Here is a 20,275-nt window from a genome sequence, read left to right on the forward strand (position 1 = left end):
AGATCCCGCCGTCCCCACGGGAGTGTCACCTCAGAAGAATCAGCAAAGCATGAGTGAGGGCAGTTCACTAACCTTCACAAACAGAGGTTGCCTCTTCACTCTGGATGCCTAGTTTCCATGTTGTTAAAATTGTGATCCCACAGGGAGCTACAAAGCCCAGCTGCAGGCTGCCTCCCACAATGAATCCCAGCTTCCCCCACCCCCTAGTCCAGATCCTAGAATTTTTTAAAGCTATGGGTAAGAATGGCAGCTGTCGCCCAGCCCTCTTCTGTGTGAGGATAACAGGCTCACACTTACAGGTTAAACATGCAGCAAGCAAACAGTGTAACATACCGTGAACAAACAAGGCTGCATAGCAACCACTTTTCTAAAGTAATCTGGAGCAGGAGGTGAGCAGCGAAGGCTTTGGCTACCCAGCTGGCCGGCGTCTCCCAGGGTGCTGGAATGGAGAGTACCTGAATGACCTTAACAGCACCCATACTCTGGCACAGGGACATGCTCTGGATAGTGACGTGTGCCCTGAGTGCCTGCCTGTCTGGGATTGATTCCCAAAAGCACACACACAAAGGCTGTGTTATACCCAGTCAAGCCACAGAGTTCTTCAGAATTCATGAATGAGAGGGTAAGCATGAGACCCTCTCTTACTAGAGAATAAGATTTGCAGGTAACTTATCCAGGTTGCAAATTGTTTGGAAGAAGGCTTGTGCGCTTGAGTCTCCTCTCTCTTACATTTGTGTAAAACAGGAATGACTCCACTGAATGGAGTCGCACCAGGGTAAAAATCAGTGGGAAAATAGAGCTAACTAACCCCTGTGGGCTGGATTCCCCCCAGCTACTGACACCTCTGCAAAGTGCTACTAAGTCAGACTCCTCCATTTTCCCTGGCATAGCACTTGACACCCATTTGCAGGGGTATCAGTAGCTACACAAGGTGTAAAGCAGAATGAGAGTTGCATTCTTTACTCATTCTCTACAGTGCCAGGCACATCTGTGCTGCCAAGTAAAAATGCTGAAGAATAATGATTTTTTCATTCATACACAATACATCAGTGTCTAGCTTTGAAATGTTTTAAAATAGCTTCTCTGCTTGGTTTTTTACACACACGTATGTATAGCTGAATTTTTGCTGTTGAAATGTACCTGGACTGGCCTGCTGTGGACACTGAAACCCTCTATCCACAGATCAGATATAAACACATTCAGCAGCAAGTACAAGCTTCCCCTAGCAAGCCTGGGATTAAGAGGGAGCACAACAGGAGTCAGAGGAGAATTCAGACTCCACAACTTTTTCGTCCCCTGGCCCCTCTGCTCAGACTGCCAGCAAGGGGATGAATAGTAGTGGTGATTTCTGTGATATGCAATAATTCACACCACAAGGAGAACAGAGGAAACCAACACGTTTACTTTGTCCCTTGGGCTACGAATCCGTCTCTGATCACATAGAGCAACACGAGAACCCAACCATTACAACAATTATCCATTATGATTTGGAGAGACATCAACCAACTCATTTGAAACAGATCATGAAACAGGCACCAAATGGTAAAATCTTCCTCTCACTGCTGAACCTGTGTGAACCGGTGATCCAGAGATTAAAAGGTTTCCATCACAGATCATCAGCCTAAGCTATCCAAGTTCCTAAGTGGTTTACTATCCAGTTATACTTTTTTAAAAAATCCTATATATTGTAGAATGCCTGAAAATTAGCTGATCCCAACAGACTAGCCTCAAAATGTACTTTATTAGATTAACTTCATCCAGGTAAGTAAATCCCCCTATAAGATTTATCCTGTTTGAAACAAGCACTGAACAACCCTTCCTTTCTGTACTAAGACACTACATTAAGACTCAAGACCTAAGCTCAGTTCTCAGTTTTGCCACAGACTGCATGACCTTGAGCAAGTCATTTAATCTCTTAGGGTACCTCAATTCCCCATCTATAAAATGGGTATAGCAGTACTTCCTCTCTATCATCCTTTATCAGTCTTTTCAATTTAAACTATAAACTCTTCAGGACTCTTACTATAAGTATGTGCAGCACCTAGCACCACGATGCCCTGATTTTGGTCTGCAGTAGTACTATAATACTATTAAAATAATAACAGCAGCAGATCTTCAAAGCATCAGTACTTTTCACTAGTATGTACTCCCTCTAAGCAAAGGAACCTACAAGGTGAATTAAAATAATTCTGAAGCATTTGGGGCCAATCCCACATACATATAAATGATAAGGCTTTTGGCCTACTTTCATCTGTGAATCTTTGCTAGTTAGACCTTAAAATATAATGAGTTTTTTGGGGGTAGGGAGTTAATTATAATTGTAATTAATTTGCCAAGTACAAATGTAAAGTTTACTCTTCTTTCCCCCATCTTACTCCTAGAGCCTTTGTCACATGAGGTGCATCTGCTACCCTCCGGTCCTTTGTAACAGAGGCTATTTTGAATGAAATATTACATATTTTTGTAAGCTCCTCCAGAATTCTTAGATGCACCATCTGGTTTGATGATTTATTGCTATTTGTATTACCAGTTTGCTCCAGAACCTCATTTTCTGACACCACAGTCTTTGATAATATCTGATCTTGATTAGCAGGTGGGGACAGGTCCAGCGTAAGAATCTCCCAGACATTTTAAGCAGTGAAGACTGATTGAACTTCTCAGCAGTGTCCTTATGTACCTTAATTTATTTCCTGAATCCCTGGTGATCCAGAAAACCTACTATTTTCTTCACAAGCTTCCTGCTTTGACAGACTATCTTTAAAAAATCTCGTTTGTTTTTATACCTTCAGTTGTTTGTTCTTTGAACTCCATAGCAGCCCTTCTATTTTCCTTCTTTCACATTGCCTACTGCAATTTATGCTCCTGTTTATTAGTTTCACCAAGGTCAGATTTCAAAATTTTGAAGGATTTGCATTTGACTCAAATAGCCTCTCAAACCTTGCTATTTAGCAGTATTGATTTATTCCTTGTCCTCCTGGCTTCCCTTTTGCTCACAGACAGCCTTCTGAGTCTCCAACATTGTTTTTTTAAGTAGAACCCATACCACAAGGATTTTACTTCCTTTTCCTTTAACACTAAGGCCTTTGTGACTAATCTCATTTTTTTCCACAGTAGCTCAGCTACTGACACTTCTTGAATTAGTTCTTGTGTGTTACTTAAGACTAAGAGCTTGTCTACACCCTTAAACCAGATTAAATCAAGATAATTCAGTTTGAAAACAGTTGGATACACACCATTCCAGCCACCTCTGTGCAGTAATTCTAGAGTTCCTTTGTAAAATGCACAAAGTCTGTTTTGAAATGAAATAATTTGATCTATTGTTCATGTGCACACAATTGCTTTGCACCACTTTTGCATGCTTCCAACAGCTATCCCACAGTGCTTTGCAGGTCAATCAATTCCAACCTTGTGTCTCCTCCCTGTCCTGGTGTCAAGTTGCAAGAATGACCCTTCCCCCTGCCTTTAAAAAGTAGCACAGAGCCCGATTTTGCCCCTTTGCTTCTACAGCCCAGTTTATCATTATTCTGGTTATACCACCGTAATAGTCTTCCAGAAGCCACACAATACACCTCACAGCTGCTTGGTGCTGTGCTGAGACCCTAGATCTCATTGCCATCTGGGAAGACGGTTTGGGAAAAAACGCTTGCGGCCACAGAAATGAGGCCATTGTGTAGACATTGCAAAGCATGTCCCAAATGGAACATGGACCGGGACCAGATAAAAGAAAACTGCTCCAAAGAAAATTCATGAGAAAATGAGGGATGAAAGGAAACACAGTCTGGTAGGGGACATGTGACTTGCTAATCTTTTGATGAACTGGACTGGATTCTACACAACTACAGCACAACCCAGCAGGCACTATTCAGAACCTGCATCTTGCACTCCCCACCACTGAGAGAGACTGGCTTGATCCGTTGGAGGATGAACAGGAATATGCCAGAGAGGAGCTGCCCCTGAAGCCCAGCATCCTGACAACAGCCTCAGTCCTACCAGGCTACAGCAGACACTGATTCCTCTTCTACATCTGTGCCCAAGTCCCAGCCAGAAACCCAGGCCAGACCCAAAGAGTTATATCCTCTGGAAGGATCTTTAGCATGTAAGGACCAATCTTTATAATGTATTATTATTACTATTGGCAGATGTGAGCTAGGAGCCCACACTTCCACCCCACCACAACCTGGTGATGCTTCAAAATGGTGCCTGCCAGCCTGGCACAGTCACTATCTGTGCCTGAGCCACTTCCATAGCAGATTCAAATGGTGAAAGCATTCATCTGTGTGCAAAACTCATCAGTTTATTGAGTCAGCACTTATAGGAAAAGAAACTTGGTCCCTTTTTGTAGTTTACATGAGCTATCAGTGAGTGCACACTGCACACCAGGTCAAAGCACAGACACTACTACTCTTTGCTGAGGGGCAAAGGCCCTGTGACATATCTCACAGAATCCTAGAACTGAAAGGGACCTCAAAAGGTCATCAAGTCCAGTCCTCTGCCCTCACGGCAGGACCAAGCACCATCTAGATCAGGGCTACTCAACTTTGGAAGCCCCAGGACCACAATGATACTCACAGCACATACCGAGGGCTGCAACTTAAGTGTGGCTGCATGTACATACAAATCTATATGCAAAGATATGCAAATAGGTTCTTTCACACTGATGAGTATGAATACAAAGATTAAGGCAAGACTACATAACATGCAGTCCCCATTTAAGTCAGTTCTGCTGATATTAATACAATGCAATATTTACCCAATTTCCACTCATATGACAGCACTTTTAATGAGCAATGACAGTCCAGGCATTTAACTACTAAAACACATATCAACAGAAGACCATTATATTGACTCGCTGTTGTGGAGCACGTTCCCAGTGGAGGCCATGTTCAAAGGATCCCACCCGTGGGCTGCATGAGACCTGCGTAAACCCAAATCGCACCACTGGCTGCAAACAAACACGGGCCACGTGTTGAGTAGCCCTGGTTTAAATCATCCCTGCCAGATGTTTGTCTAACCTGCTCTTAAATATCTCCAGTGATGGAGAGATTCCACAACCTCTGTAGACAATTTATTCCATTGTTTAACCACCCTAACAGGTAAGAAGTTTTTCCTAATGTCTAACCTAAACCTCCCTTGCTGCAATTTAAGCCCATTGCTTCTTGTTCTCAATGACAATCATTGCAGGACCTTATTTGTTTTTCTCTGCACTTTCTCCTTGTCTGCAGGGGAGAAAAAGCAGAACTTAAAACTGAGCAATAATTTAATTTTGTTTCATATGTTAGAGGGAACAGCCACAGACCTATACCCCCCAGCATAGCTTAACAGCCCCTTCCACTCCTGCAGTGCTTCTGGGGTAACAACCTGGTGGATAATTTCACATCATATCTTGTTGGTCTGCCTTTGTCTGTTTTGAGTAAGGCCATTCTCTGCCTTCTTGTCATATATCTCAGTGAAATGTCATCAAAAGTCAGGATAGCCTAAAGGAGATGGAAAGGGAATTGCTATCCAGTTTGCCCTCAAGCTACCTTCTCTTTACAGTGTCAATGCCACAGTATTACCTCTAGCATACAAAACAAAAAACCAACCAACCACGAGGGAGCTCCAAACACTTCTCTGCACTCTTAGTATCATGACAGCAGATACAATGGACTGAAATCCAAAGGTACCCAGCACCCTCCATAAATGCAGACCACTTACCAGATCTCAGGCCTCTCCAAGAATAGGAAGAGCCTTGGGAGGTAAAGTTCGATATACACAATAACAAAAACTGTGACAACTTTTCTGTGATGTGAACAATAAACAACTTTTGTTCCCTAGTTCTCCATACACAGAACTTGCAACAGCAAGCTCTCCAAGCACAGGGCCTCAATGTACTGCTGGCAAACTGGCCAACCTGAGGGGAGTAAAAGGAAGACTTGGGACCAGATATTTGCAGAACTCTTGGCTGAGTCACACAGGAAATCTAAGCTACTGAGAGTTGGAGGCTGGGCATGAGGACTACAGAGAGAGAAAGATCTCCAAGGAGATCATGGCAATGGTCCAGGACAATGACACAATGCCCAGGGAAAGCATGGCCAGGACAAGGACAGCATCACCATGGTAAAGGAGAATATGGAAAAAGATGCAGAGGCAACTTATGGATGCTATCTTGATCCAGCACACACTCCCTTTAGGCCAGCTGGCCCTGCAGTGGTGTAATTCAGGATGCAGACATGTCCCTCAGCTTGTGGACAATGCTGGCAACTCCTAATCTCCACATGCTCACAACAGGACTCCCAGCCCCTCCGAGTGACCTCTCCCATCCAACCTCTGGGCATCAAGGAGACCAGCTCTTTAGTACCCTGCAGCATCCCTGAGACTTTTGACCGGAGGCGCACAAATCCAGAACCCATGCATACAAGGCCAGAAGCAAGTCATATATATACAGGCAGTCCCCGACTTACGTGGATCCGACTCATGTTGGATCCGCACTTACGAACGGGGCTTTTCTCACCCCGGAGCTCACGGGCGGCGGGTCACCACCCGTGTCCTCCGGGGCTAGAAAAGCTTCTCCCGGTCTCCCTGGTCTGCTGGGGGGGTCCAGCAAAGCCGCTGGACCCCCCAGCAGACAAGGGACACCCGAGCAAAGCCGCCGCCTGGGCGGCTTTGCTCGTTTGCCCGGGAGCAAAGCCGCCCAGGCAGCGGGACCCCTGCCGCCTGGGGGCTTTGCTCGGGTCTCCCTGGTCTGCTGGGGGGAGAGGGGGCGCAGCTAGTGCGCCTCCCCCCCCCCAGCAGACCAGGCTTTTGTTGCGGGATGCCTCGGGTAGAGCAGCTGGGGTGCTGCCAGGTTGGTCCTGTGGGAACCTACCCGGCAGCGCCCCAGCTGTTCTGTCCCAGGCTCCAGATTCAGCAGCTGTTGAAACTGATCAGGCTGATTCCAGGAAGCTGGGGGCAGAGCAACTCTGCCTCCGGCTTCCTGTAGTCAGCCCCTGGTCAGTTTCAGTGGCAGCAGCTGAATCTGGAGCCAGTTCCGACTTACATACAAATTCAACTTAAGAACAAACCTATAGTCCCTACCTTGTATGTAACCCGGGGACTGCCTGTACTCACACTGAACTGTATGCACCCCACCCCCCATTGTGTTTGAAACATTCTTCCTGTTGCTCTTTGAGATTTGTTTGCACTGTTGCAGTAATTAAAGGTCTGCACACAGTTGGCTACTTAAGAAGATTGGTTAGGTAAATATGTTTCCAAATACAAAGACATACTTTTTCCATTGATTTTCTTAAAGCTTTACCTTTTTATTATTCTTTCATAGTAAAATATGTGTGTCATTACTTCATTTAACAAAAAAGAACCCTTTATGTAAAGTGGAAATAATGCATAGGCTTTTATAAAAAATATGTAGGGAATGTTAAACTTCAGCCACTCGCCCACAATACCCTGTCTCTCACAATGTCTCCATACCAATACCTTCCCATAGACTAACCTGTTCAGCATGTTACTCAAAATATGAATAATAGGCAACTTTGATAGGATGCCCATGGGCGTTTGTATTCTCTATTCCTTTTTGGATGACAGAACCTTTGAGCAAGTCTCCGCCCCTCAGCTTCCCATCCATTAATAGGGCTTCTCCCTTTGCTCTCAAAAATACTGTGAGAAACAAAACATGCTGTTATAATGGTTAGAACTTTTTTCCTCACTACTTCCAAAGTGCTCCATAATCAGTACCACCTGCCTTGCTGATGGACAAATTCACTCTCACCCACGGTTCACCATTCTGCAACTACTCAGATGATAGTTAAAACATTCCTTCCTGCTGTCCAAGCAGCAGCCTGTCTATGGCTTCATTAGTCCAGGCATCGGGATAAGCCAAGCATCCCAGAATAACCAGACAAACCCTCCACATCACAGTGCTCCTGGGAGTAAACAGTCCTTTCTCCATTCATTTAGAGAGCACTGAGTTCCAAACAATCATACCATTGTGGACTCTCCCAGACTACCCTGCATTTATGTCTGATAGCTTGCTGCAGTTACCCACCAGTCTTTGGAGCATCATAGACTAATAACATTTCCTGCTTATAAATTCTGCTCCCTGGTGGATGGCTGTGGGAGGCAAGAACAAATGATAGACACATAGGTGCCATCAAGTGCTTCTGTGCAAAGCCACCAATAACCTTGTAAGCTTAATCACCTTGTTAGACAGCACCTTATCAAAGTTATAGCAGACCTACAGGAGAGTGGGCCCAGCTACTGATCTCCGCATGCCAATTTGGTTGAGTACAGAATGGAAACATTCTGGGATGGCAAGCTTCCAGATGGCAATGGCAACCCATTTCATCCTTCTTACAATAGCTTTCTGGAGCATAGTTGAGTCCATGTCAGCCAACAGCAATTTGACAATTATGTGGCCCAGCCTAGAAAGAAAGTGTAAGTCAAAGGCAGCAGAATCATGAGATTTTAAAAAAATACTTTAACCTGACTGGTTTTCCACAATTCTCGGTGAGAACAATCTCAAGATGTATACCGCTAGCACCAAAGGAAAGGACCACTGGATACCCTGGAAGAATGCTATGCTCTCGGTTTGCAGGATCCTGCTGCTATGTGTTCACACGAGGTGAACTGAAAACAGAGCAGATGTTTTGTGTGTACACTACTGATACAACAGGTAGTGCAAATTACCTGTTGTGCATGAAAAAGATATGGATTAATTCCCCCATGTAGATATTTCCTAACAAATGCAGACAATATCATTATTTTCCCATTTTACAGATGAGAAAGCTGAGGCACAGAGTAATAAAGTGATTTGCTCAACACCACCTAGCAGAGTCAGGAAAGGCATCTGGGTCTCCTGAATCCCAGTGTACTGATCTATCCATTAGGCCGGCATATTGATCTTTTTATATGAGCTTAGCTCTTACTGTAATTTAAGCATCCCAGAAATGCTGATTTAAGTTCCATGTGGGAGGTCCATAGTGCACAGAAGGAAAATGGATGAGAGATACTCACGAATTTGTCCCATGACATCTGCAGACACAGAAAGGGTTTAAAATAACATGAATGAAGAGTGTTAGGAAATCAAAAGTCGTCTCTAATCTTTCCATCTAGCCTCCATCAACCGCAGCCCAATCCGACAGACTAACCAAACTAAACTTTCCTTGGCTATTTCAGAAGATCAGCTATGTTTACAGTCTCTGATCCAGATTCCAATGATGGATGAACAGGGTTTCCCCCTCACGGAGGGTAATGTGGACAAGTTCCGCTGAACTTTGGAACTCTCTCGTGACGTATCCCCTGAGCTGCATTCTCACAGACAGTAGAGGAAGCTGTTAGGAAACAGGCCTGCCCTGGGATGCCTTCATGAGTGGAAGCAGGCAGAGACACTTGCTCTGCTATTGCTCCACTCCCATATTATTTACATCCCACACTCATACACAAATGTCATGTTTGGTGGCAGAACCATTCACCGCCTCAGGAGCCACCTCCTGGCACTCCGACAGGCACCTTTTGTTCACAAGAACCTCTGCTGAATCCGGAGCCCTTGGGGTTTCCCCATAGCAACTTCTGCCATGCATTGGACAGGTGCCTGGGTGATCAACATGCCACTGCAACTGAGTCCATGAGGAACAGGTGTGTGCACAACAGCCACACTAATTAGAGCCCAGTGGACACATCCAGAGCAGGTTAGTTTATACAGACCTCTGATTGTATAACAAAGAGTCACAGAATATTATTAATTCATCACCATAGGTGTGAATGGGGTTTGCAAACATATCGGAAAGAGCTCACAATCTCTGTAACAAGTCAGAGCTGAGGTCCACAGCAGCCTTCAGTGCTTTAAAAAAAAAATAGGAGTGAGAGAAAAAATATTGATGGAAATAATAATAGAAGGAAAATTGATTAGAGACACTCAACTATCATCATCCTAGGGATCATTTCTATGCAATGAGAGGGAATTTGGCAGTGATTAGGGAGAGTGAGTAAAAACTGTCCAGATCTCCCCTGTGCATCTACTCCCCAGCTCAGCTCAGCCTGCAGGACTTCCTCTGCTTTTCTGTCACCCACGTGTCTGGCCCCAGCTTAGCCCAGCCCTGAATGTTTTCACCTCAATTCCACCATCTATTTATTTCCATTCTGAATGGTGCCTTCAAGAACAAACCAAATAATCCCATAATCTGTAAAACTGGCCTTCAGTAATCCTGATGCAGGGCTTAAATTCATGCAAAGCTGTCCAGAGCTGAGCCCCAATAAATATTTTCGTAGCTTAAGGGGCAGAAGTCACAAGCCCCAGCACCTCCCATGGGGCTGCAGCCTTGAGCTCCAGTGCCCTTTGCAGAGCGGAAGCCTTGAGCCCCATAGCCATGGATGACCAGTGACGTGGCCACCTGGGCAGGCTAGCCTCCGGCCCCTCCCCTTGTGCCTCTCTCTACAACCCCTTTACTCCTGCAGGAGCCCAAAGTGCACGCGCCCACCATGGCCCATGATCCAAGTATTGCACAGCGAAGGCCAGGGAGGCAAGGCCCCAACCCTGGTGTGCTGCAGCTTCAGCACCCACAGCTCCTGGGCAGTGCATCTGCTACACCTACAGTCCAAGGCCTCTGGGCCCCAGAGCACTGGACAGGCAATATGCCCAACCCTGACTCCCTGCAGGAAGTAAGTTGGTCTGGGGTAGGGGCCACAGGAGGCTGCCTGAGGATGCTCAGCCTCCCCTTGCCTGCAATGCCTGGCACCCATGCTAACATTGTATAAGTATACACACATTACAGAAACTCCTACAGTGCTCCTCTATGATCTCATTGTATAAGAGCCTTCAAAACAGGCCAGAACTAGGGCCAATATTTGTTCAGTATGCAAAGGAGTGCGCACACACACATCCACACACGCACATTTTACCTTACATTTCATATTAGAATGAATCCACAATATCAGACCAAGACAGAAAGTTTGAAACTGTCTGGAAATAGGGGATTTTACTCGATTCTCAATCAAAGCCTTAAAACAACTCAGGCTTGCTTGAAAGTTCTATGAATCTTTCAGTGTACCTGAGGGCGCTTGCATAAAAACAACAATATGCTTGGCAGCATGGGTCCATAGAGCTGACTGTCCATGACTACATTTTATGGCTTTATTCCAGGCATTTAAAATTTTCACAAAGTTATTATCACCCTGGTACAGCCAAAGTAATCATGGCTGACAACAAGGCAGTCACCCATCCATGGCTGGACAATGTCTCTTCCTGACCTTAGGTCCCATCTTCAGGACTCAGAGTACAGGGACTTTATCCCTGTGGCAGGCTATCTGACCAAAGAGTTCCAGCTGGTGGTGACCAATGAGGACATCAATCTTCTCAAGGCCAGTTCTCAATAATACATCTCTATTACTGCTAAAAATCAACAAGTAGTCCTAAGTTACAGACTAACACAGCTACCCCTCTGAGACTGATAAAAAAAATCAAACTGTCAAGAATACCCATCAGTCTCTGCACAATGCATATGAAATTCCTCCAATCTCCTGCTGCCTTATTTAAGCAACTGAACTAGAGAGTGAGGGTAGCTGTGATTCTGGACCAAAGCACATTTAACTCAAGAGGAACAGCTTCAAACGACAAGAGAGCAGCAAGCCCAGGGCATTACAGAAAAGAAGCATATGCAAGCAGAGAAGCAGACTCACACCCACCTCTGCTACAATCCAAGCCCACAGCCAAACCTGTGTGCTACAGAGGAAGAAAGAAGCAGCTTGTGGCCTAACCAACATTTAATTAAACAGCCTCCACAGGCAAGAGAGAAGCAAGCCCTGCATTGCCCAAGATAAATGCAGCACGGCTGTGTTTGAAATCCCTCCAACACCTTTCTTAAGGCAGGCAGATGGAGGATTCAAACACATAGCACCACTAAGCAAAGTAGGTAGTCTAACCACTGGACCACAAAGAATACAAATAATATTTAACTAACTTCAATAGGCAAGTCCAAGGGACCCCCGGCCTCCATCACCACAGCTAGCTGTATAGCCCAGGCAGATACATGGGCTGCAGCACATCCCTCTTGCCACACCCCCTTTTCAGGGAGCAGAAAGGGGATTTGACCCAGCAGCTCCCCTTACACACCAGAGAGGCTTCCCACTAGCCTAAAAAGAGAGCCTCATGCACCACCACACCCCTGTACTAGTTAATTAAAGTGGGACAGCTTCAATGGGTAACATTGAGGGAGCTGTCATCACTGTAGCTTGTGGAGCCCTCTTCAACTCCATTCTCACGAGGCAAGGGGGAAATTAAAATAGTACAAATGGCCAGACTGGGTCAGACCCATGATCCTGCTGGCCCAGTCGCCCATCTTCTGACAGTGACTGATGCCAGATGCTTCAAAGGCAAAGGACAGAAGAGGGCAGTTATCAAGCGATCCCTTCTGTTGGCTACTCCCAGCAGCTGACAGGCTGAGGTTTAGGGATAGTTGGAGCACAGGACTGTCCCCCAGAGCATGTTGGATAAGAGCCCTTGATGGAGCCATTCTCCCTGCAATTGCTCACTTTTAACGGAAGCCGCTTTACAGGCTGGCTTTTATGACATCAACAAGCAAGGAGGGCCACATGCTGATTGTGCCTTGTAGGAAGATGTACCACCTTTAGTTTGGTTTAAACCTGCTGCCTATTTATGTCCTCAGGTCACCCTGACTCATGTGTTATGAGAAGGGGTGAATAACACGTCCTCATTCACTTCTCCACATGGTTTACAGAGCTTTAGCAATTTCACCTTTGCAGTGGCTTTCCCATGCTGAAATGGGAGCTGGGCCCCTCTTTCCCACAGTCACAGATGAGACCCTCCTAACCACTAGACTAAAAGTTACATGGTAGCCCTCAGGATGCCTTTCCCCTTTCCCCTCAGTTGTTTAGTGGGGCATTCAAAGTTACCTCATCAGAAATGATTGTGGTACCTAAGTGGTTCCTGGTCAGGGATCATGGGTGGCTAGTATGCTAAATGGGGGAAGGCATTGCCTTTCCAGACTGCCAGCCTGGCCCCACCCATACTCCACCCACAGAACACCTACTGTAGGCATTCTGGAGGTAAAGGCTTGTTGCCCCTGAGTGCCCGCTCTCCCTGTGCTCCAGGGGTGGGGAAGCTGGGTGCCCCACCCTCCTCTCTCCCTGTGCTCAGGGGCCGGGGAGGCTCCATGTGCTCTCTGCCCGCCTCACGTTTTGAGGCCAGGGAGGATGGGGTCATGCACCCTCCTCCCTCCCCATGTCTGGGACAGGGGAGGCTCAGGCCACATGCTACCTGCCCTCCCTGTGCCGGGGAGAATCAGGCTGCACATCACCCACCCGCCCCATGTCCCAGGGCCAGAGAAGCTTGGGCTGTGCACTGCCCCACCTCCCCATGATGGGGGGGGGGGGTGGCCTCGGCAGGAGTAGTGGGACTGAGGGGTGTGGCTGGGGCTTGCCTCCCTCAACCCTACCTTCACCCACTGCCCATGCCAGGTTCACAAGCAGAAGTCAGTACCTGGGTGAGGTAGATGCTAGTTCAATTTCCTTCTCCCAGCCTGAGGAGAAGAGATTTGAACAGGGCTCTGCATTCACTCACATGTGAGTCCAGTCAGGGGCATAAGGCACAGGGGTGGGTTCCTGGGTGAGTATGATTGAGGTGTACTGTATGGTTGCTGGAAAGAATTTCTTTCAGATTAGGGGGTTGTCTGTAGGCAAGGATTGGCCTGTGCTGATCATTTCCTATTATGGATAATGATCCTTCACTCTCACAGGCCTTGGGAGACAGGATAGTCCTTGCTTACAGACAATGTCCTAACCCAAAACAAATTCTTTTCAGCAACCACGCAGCACACCTCCATTATATTCACCCAGGAACCCACCCTTGCAATCAACTCTGGTGCCAACTCTATCCATACATCTATACAAGTGACACCATCACAGGACCTAACCACATGAGACACCACAAGAAAGGCTCATGCAATGGCACATCTACTAATGTGAGGTATGTCGTCAAGTGCCAGCAATCCCCCTCCGGCATGTATATTGGCCACACTGGCGAGTCTTTACAACAAAGGATTAATGGACACAAATCAGATATTTGAAATGGTAACACACAGAAACCTCTTAGGGAACATTTTAAGTTGCCTGGGCACTCTCTAACGAATCTAAAAGCGACTATGCTCTTACAAAGTAATTTCAAAAACCAGCTGGAGAGAGAAACTGCAAATTTGATACATTTAACCAAGGTTTGAACAAAGACTTGAACTGGATGGGCCATTATATTCAACATACACATTACATCAGAAACTAAATATAGGGCATTTAAAGCCCACTCGGTTAGCCTCATTTAGCACGGACACTCTCATTGACAAGATTATTTTCCCCTTTCCCTCCCCATTTCCCCTCTTTTTCAGCTATTTATTTGTAACTCTGGACCTCTTGCTCCATTCATCTGAAGAAGTGGGTTGTGTCCATGAAAGCTCATGACACCATCTATATTTTTGTTAGTCTCTAAGGTGCTGCGACCATTCGTTGTTATTTTAAGTTTTTACAGTTACAGACTAACGTAGATACCCCTCTGAGAACAATTTATTTTGTGTGATTTTCATACCATGTTTATGAAATTTCACTATATGTTTGTTAAAAAATGTTTCCAAAAATTGTAGGCAGAACAAAAGATGTTCTGTCTTAGTAATGTATTGATTTCAGTAGAGGGTTCTCTTAAAATTAGTTCATCAAATAATCAGAAGTAAAGGGGAGACTCATTTGTCCAGTTATCTGCAAGAAAAGGAATGTTGTCCAGTTAAGGACTCTCTTCAATAAGGTGGTGAAAGGGAAATAAGGATAGACAGAAAACACAGGAAGATTTTGAAAGCAAATTTTTGTACTACAGTTATTACATTAAAATGTATATTTTAGAGAAGACTGATCTCTTGAAGAACTTGTTTTAAAAAAACCTATATGTCTGAAGAGCCAAACATTTAAGGCTAACGTAGTATACTCAGACTGCACATCTAAATATCTATACATGGATTTTTTAGAGATGCAATTCTATAATCTTAAGCCACAAACTAATGAACTATTAAAAACAAATTTTAAACTAAGGTCCTGTAGACATAGTAAGCCATAACTGATTTTGCCGGTAGTCCTGCTTCTACAAGGAGTAAGGGAAGACTTCCTGCAGCGTGGATGGCACCAAAATTTGAGTTAAGATACTTCGACTTAAGCTACGCAATTAATGTAGCTGAAGTTGCATATCTGAATTCAAACTTATCCCCTAGTATAGACCAGCCCCTGTTACTAGTACTGCTAGCCAGTCTGTGGGGACTCAGGGCATAGAGCACCAGGAGAACCTGAGACACATGCAAACCCACAGCTGTCAAAGGTGAACTCTCAACCGTCACATAGTGTATGAATGTTCTGAGGCCCATATAAACATACCAAAATACAGAACCAAAATAATGTTGCTTATTGTGCATCTGTAGATCTCAAAGCCATGGAAGGTCAGTGGCTTTAGCCCCCATGTTATTGATGGTGAAAGATACAGAGAAGAAAAGGGATTTGCACAGGGTCACACAGCAGAGCCAAGAACAAGACCAAGGACTCTTGTTTCCTAGTGCAGTGCCATAAGCACTACACCTAGTGAAGGTGCCAAAATTCAACATGACAGGTTAGCCTTGAATACCACAAGGTCCAAGACAGTCCAGATCTGGAATTCTGGTCTGGTCCTCCTCCTGTGTTAAAAAATGAATTGACCTTGTGGACAAAAGGTTTCTCAGATGCTGCACAATTTGCTCAGTGCTTCAGACACTCCTCAAAGTCTGTTTTTCTGACCACTCTGAAGGCTGATGCCTGGTAAATCTGCTTTGTGGGCAAAGGTCATGAGAGTCTGTGGGAAAGTAAATGGTAATGACTTCATCCCTGAGAGAGTAAGTATGTGTCTGCCCCCTCCTCCCAGTATGTATTTTCCCACAATAAGGCTAAGGAGGGGAAGGAGACGTTTAAACTACTAATATAATACTTTGCACCCCTACAGCAATTTGCTTTTGACATGCTCTCAAAGCACTCGACAAAAATTATTGTAATTATCACTAATCCTACCTGCATGAGATGAACAAGCAGGGTATCCATTTTGCAGATGGGGAAACTGAGGCACGGAGCAGTTAAGTGAACTGCCTAAGGCCACAAAGCAAATTAGTTGTAATAGCGCCTAGACATTCTGAATCCTGTTATTCTTGGACCAACTACTAGACAACACTGTCTAATGAATGTCCACAAACTGACAGATTGGGAGGGTGAGAAGCCACAGCAATGCTAATGTTCTGTGATTAAGGTAAAACAGGTTTTATAGGTTCTGCTCGTATTTAAAGGAGCACTGGGATAAAATCCCCAGAGTCTGCACTATCATTGTTCTATGCTATAAAGATCAGGATAATGATAGGAGCATCCCCCCCTTAGTATGCTCAAGAAAGCAGATTGAAATTTTCCTAATGGACAATATCAATTTCACAAATTTGCCATCTGCTGACAATGTTGGGTTACTTGAATTTTTTAATGAAAAAGCATTGAAATGATTCACTGTGATAAGAATGATTATTAAATATAGAAATACCACCACTGACATGTTTTAATCGGGTTGAAATGAAATGTTTTTTTCCCTAAACAAAATCTCAGAATTCATTCTGCAGGAAGTTTAATTCTGATTTAAAATGAAATAAAAATTGTGGAATTTCCTGTAGAATGGGAATTCTGGGATTTGACGAGGCTCTAATCCTGACCGGTGAACAATATAAAAAACTAATTTGGCCACATAAAGCAAGGGTGCCTGGCACCTGAGACACTGAGGGCTGGCTTACCAATTTGTACACAATACAGAGGTTTTCACCTAATTTATCCCATAAAGCTGCACCATTTTTCTCTCTGCCAAAATAAGGGTCTGATGCGGAGAAGGACTGAGAGCCCCAACGCCCTCTGAAGCCAATGGGAGCTGCAGCCCTGGGCACTCAGCAAGATCAGGCCCTAAAAACACACAAGGCTATTTCCTTTTGATTCTTTCCTCTTCATGCAGCAGATGAACAGAGATTGGTGCTGATCTGAGTTCCTGAAGTTAATCAGCTTTGCTTGACCTTGTGCAGAAGAAATGGGACACATTTTAAAACACTACTTTGGGCTGTAATAGTCCTTTCCGGCCATCCTTGGGACACCAGGGTGTGAAAGGGAAAGGGAGTTAAACAGGAATACAGCTTTGAGCCGTATGTATTTCAAATGGTAACCCTGTGAACATCCAGCATCTCACAACCTCCCACCACAGGGGGAGATCACTCTCTACTAAACAGATCAGATGCAATAGTGAGGCAGCGAGATGAGAGTGAATTTCAGGATAGATGTAAGACCAGCTGAACTTGCCCATCTATCACAGTCTTAGTGACACAGTGCACTCCATCTACGTGCTCACTGCTTTTCTACCTAATCCACTTACACGCATGAAAATCACATGGTCTTGAGCAAGCCTCATTTGGGTGCCTGGGCTGCTAATCCAGTTAACTGCATATTAGCTAATTGCATACTTCAGCTCTTTGCCAATGGCACTGAGATTCAAATGTTGCTACTCACAGTTTATTCGCTCTAGATAACAGAATATAATCCACTTCAGATTTTGCCTGTTCATCTGGTTTGGGGAACACAGGAATGCTCGTTAGCATAAGTGGGAAATATCAGTGGATTTAAAAAAAAACAACCACCACCCCTCTGGTTTTCACTTGAAAACCTTCATCATAATGGGGTGATATTAATGGGAATATAGAACAAATCCCTTGGCATCCTACTCAAGGATTTGAGGTCTGACCACAGTTGAAATGTGGCTGCTTTATGCAAAAGTAGAGAAAACCTTCGTAAGTGGGGGAATTTGGGCATATCAAGAACATAGCCAGTTTATGTATATGTAGCACAGACCCAATAGGCCAAGACCTCATGTGGAAGGGAAGAACAGTAATTTCTCTCTCTCAGCCTCACTCTCGCTATATCTAGACTGCAGGCTTCTTTCAGAAGAAGTTTTTCCAGAAGAATTTGTCCAAAAAACTTCTTCCAAAAGAGAGCTTATACGTAGCAAAGCACATCGAAAAAGCAATCTGCTTTTTCGAAAGATAGCATCCAAACTGAATAAACGCTCTCTTGCATTTAAACTGTGATTACTATGGACTGAGCGGCCACCAGGGGACCTGTGCTTTTTCCTCTTTCCTCTTCTTTTGAAAGAACTCACTCTTCCCTGTCCACACATGCCTTTTTCTGAAAGAGCTCGTTCAGAAAAAGACTTCTTCCTCATAGAAAGAGGTTTACCGATGTTGGAAAAACCCCTCTGTTCTTTTGATTTTTTTTCAAAAGAACGTGATTGCAGTATGGATATAACTGGAGGGTTTTTCAGAAAAACAACTGTTTTTCCAAAAAAACTGCAGCATAGACATACCTTCTGGTAGCCACAGCTGACTCTGAGGATACAAGAGGCCAAAGTCCTTTCGCCCAAGATTTGCTCTGTTTCCCATGATTTGGCTCCAAATCGTTTAGAAAACCGGACTCAGTTCTTTGATTTTAATTTGATGCACATGAATGTTCAGTCTCCTAAATGCCAGGCTGGGAGTGATTGCATAGTCCTCGGACAGGCAGAGTCAGGGCTGGTGCTATGACTACAAGCACAGTATGAACAAGTTGTACATGGGACTATTTAACCTGGTTATGGAACATTGCTACAGTGCAATGTACCCCACAGATTGGAGCTCTCATACCCTGCTCAGGCAGCTCTGATGGGCCTTTGGAGACTTTCCTTCCGATTGGCTGGTCAAGCTGCTGTCCAGCAGTACAAGTGCTGAATGCAGAGGAACTTGCTAAGAGTGAAGTCAGCTATTTTTCCATAGAACAGCACTGAAGCCCAGGTGAGAGTCACTGGTGAGCACTAACAACATCACTTACAGTTCTGGGGGCTTTAAATTCCTACCTCCCCCACAGAAGGGGTGCTTTTGTTGTTTTACAAGGCCCCATGTTCTTCAGTTTCACTCACCCTTTAGGGCAGGAAATCCTCATGTAGGACTTCGGTGGTGGTGCTCCAGGGCCAGGTTAGCAACAGTCACATCTTAAGCAGTTTCAGAAATTTCAAATGACAGTGAGTGTCGGCATGTTGGAAATACCTTTGGTTGGAGATGAAGGCTGCAGGGGAGATGTATGCAGCAGCAGCAGTTTACATTGCATAGATTTCATCAGGTCACATGCAGCAAACCAGATTGGCTTAGAATGTTTGACAATCCTGGATCCTTTATGACATACACTAAGATAGCACAGCTCATGTTACAGGAGGTCATCAGTACACTCAAGCAGTCAACAGAGGGAGATGTTGGATAGGAGAGTGGGGCTTTTTCTTCATTTAAATAAAGTCTTTATATTAATTGAATACAGAACTTTGTTTCTTTCTACCAGTAAATACCATGGAGGGAGGGGGGATTGTTTTATGTGAACGCAGTGGGTTCAAGTAGGAGTATAGAGATTAAATGAGACACAGGGGAAGAGTTGGCAAGGAAAATGTCCTAGCAAGCAGATGACTAGTCTCCCTAGTGGAGGTGGTGGAATGTAGTGGACATTTAAAAGCAGAGACAGGGACGATCCAGAGGATCCCTCTTTGAAGCCCATTTTATCGGCCCACAAACATTTAATGGCCCAGATAAACAGTTCTGGTTTTGTCCCGTCTCTGTGGGAAAACTGGACAAAGAGTGTGTGTTGGGGGCTGGACAATACATGGTCACAGCCCTGCATGGGCCCTATGATACATTCTTATTCTCCAGCCTCTTGGGATTCCATGTTAAATCCATCAGGAGATAGGCTATGAAAAGAGAGAAGGCCTCATTCTCTCATTAACCATTCACTATTCAAATTCTCCAGCAGTCTGAAACATGAATCTTACGGTCAATGCGGGGAAAAAAGACAGCTTGTATTTTTTTTTAATCTACAGACTTCACGCTCCCTCCACCCCCAGGCCAATCGGCTTGGGGATGAGGGTAGCATGCAAAGTCTCCTCCGACCCTGCCCATGCCCTGCAAGGAGCATGTGGCACTTCTAAGTACTGCGCACTGATCACAGGGCAGGGGCAGGATGGAAGGAGACTTTGAGGACTTCCCTCCGCCCCCAGGCTCTGATTGCTCCCTGCTCTCTGGTGCGAGGCACTTAAAGTCAACCGCCAGGGCTGATTCAAAGCACCGCATGCTCCCCCCGTCCCTAATTGGCCTGGGGGTGGGGGAGTGGCAGGATCTCCTTGGGCCAGATCAAGCCGCTTGGCAGGTTGGAT

General features: G+C 45.1%; 1 protein-coding gene across 4 annotated transcripts in view; it reads right to left on the reverse strand.

Annotated features, from left to right (window-relative positions):
• Positions 1–19,202, reverse strand: part of TOGARAM2 (TOG array regulator of axonemal microtubules 2) — a 75,132-nt gene extending 55,930 nt beyond the window's left edge. The window contains exons 1-2 of one of the 4 annotated variants that reach the window (XM_025181001.3): positions 19,001–19,202; positions 17,563–17,617 (exon numbers count right to left, since the gene is read on the reverse strand). The gene's annotated coding sequence lies outside the window, so the exon portion shown is untranslated. Of the gene's footprint in view, positions 1–72; positions 248–17,562; positions 17,618–19,000 lie in introns of those variants that run through there. The other 3 variants (XM_025180991.3, XM_025180992.3, XM_025180994.3) reach the window with 3 other exon arrangements.
• Between the last annotated feature and the right edge of the window lie 1,073 nt (positions 19,203–20,275).

The sequence above is a fragment of the Pelodiscus sinensis genome, chromosome 3 (genome assembly GCF_052426305.1).
Source record: "Pelodiscus sinensis isolate ZL-2025 chromosome 3, ASM5242630v1, whole genome shotgun sequence".
Classification (NCBI taxonomy): domain Eukaryota; kingdom Metazoa; phylum Chordata; order Testudines; family Trionychidae; genus Pelodiscus; species Pelodiscus sinensis.